Source organism: Tarenaya hassleriana, unplaced genomic scaffold (genome assembly GCF_000463585.1).
Source record: "Tarenaya hassleriana unplaced genomic scaffold, ASM46358v1 Cleome89, whole genome shotgun sequence".
NCBI lineage: Eukaryota > Viridiplantae > Streptophyta > Magnoliopsida > Brassicales > Cleomaceae > Tarenaya > Tarenaya hassleriana.
Window position 1 is genome coordinate 279379 of NW_010971298.1, and position 1749 is coordinate 281127.

Below are 1749 nucleotides of genomic sequence, written 5' to 3' on the forward strand. Positions count from 1 at the left end.
ACTTTTGGAGAGCTTTTGATGAGAGAAGAATAAGAGTTCACGGGATTTCGGGAAGAAGAAGGAGGATTCGATCGTGAAGACTAGACATCAACATGAGCTTTTCTATCCCTTCTTTTATCTCTTCTTCTCTGTTCTTTCTATTATTTTCCATGAACCGTGAGTAGATCCACGGCTATGGGTTAGGGATTCGTATGTGTTTTGGGTATGTTTGAACCCTAACTTGGATTTTGGTTTTGATTTGTTTCGGTTCTATTGATTTGCGCTTTTATTGGATTGATGTTTGCTAACCCCTTGATCAATTATCTTGGATTCTGAACTACATAGAGATATGGGTTTGTTTCGGATCAAAATCAATAGGATAGATCGTATTATTCACATAGAGATATGGTTTAATCGATCTAGGGTTGATGATAGCGTTCTTTATGCACCTAGGGTTAACTTGAATAGATCGAGAGATTGACGAGTTACTCTGTAGGTAGGGAGTTAGTAGACCGAGAGGTGAATTCTCTATCTTTGTTGCTTGATGATTCCCGAATACAAGTCATAATCGTTATTCATGCATGCTTAGCATATACCCATACACGCGAATACGATCCCGACACCCGTAGTCATCCTTGTTTGATAGGTTACTCGTTTATATTGCTTTCTTATTTCGTTTTCTATAGATTCCAATTACTTCCATCATCACTTACTTGCTTGCTTTGATCTCTTTTCGATTTAGATTTGGATTTAGCAACCGGTCCTTGTGTTCGACCCCGTGTTACGACGATCCGTATCCTTGCGGTGAGTTGTGAATCGGGTTATATATTTTAGACTCGATACACACGTATCAATTCTCATATGCTCGAAAATGGTTTGGCTTGAGTTGGGTTATCAAGTTAGACTTGGACCTAACGGTATAGATAGGACTAGAAATATGCGGTAGTATAATGATACTATCTTTCCATAAACAATCTAAGAGTCACATTGGATGTGATTGACATTGGATGTCTACCTAAATAGTATAGGCTTGAGCGTCATGTCAAAGTTGACTCAAATCTATGTGAAATATGGATCTTAACCTGCTAACAAAATTACTAGAGGGTTATTTTTCTTAGTGGGAGTTTAATGTTGGTTTAGTGCTCTATGATGTACTGTTTATGAGCTTTATTTAGATACATTTGATGTATTGATATTTTCTATGGGTTTTATGAGAGTATTTCATTCATTACATGTTCTTGCATACTAGATCTATTATGAAATCCGTGTATCATTATGAATGATACTAAACTCCCTAGTCTTGTGTCGTTATGGGAATAACGACATAATAAGACTAGTATGATGTATGATTGATGATCATGGCGTTGATCATAGGTATTGGATACAATCACAGTCATAGGTATTCGTTGGAGAACGGAATACTGGATTGACCCGCATGAAATTGTCACATGGACTAGCGTCATGACTTGAATCTCATATGGCGGTTCCATGATTGGATCCTAAGACCTGAGATATCTACGGAATCCAACATGAGGAGTTGCGTGCTTTGAATACGTCAAACGTTCTGCGTAATAGGAGAACTATAAAGGCGTGTATCAGGTACGAAACGAATCATGTGCTGGATTGTAGATAGTCAAGACGGGATTTGTACCTCTCGTAAAAAAGAGAGATATCGCTGGGCCCCTCGTGTGAGCGAGACTGTAGAAATGTGTGGCCGCACTATAGACGAACGTCATCTATTTCAGACAGTCGAACTCAATGAACGAGAAA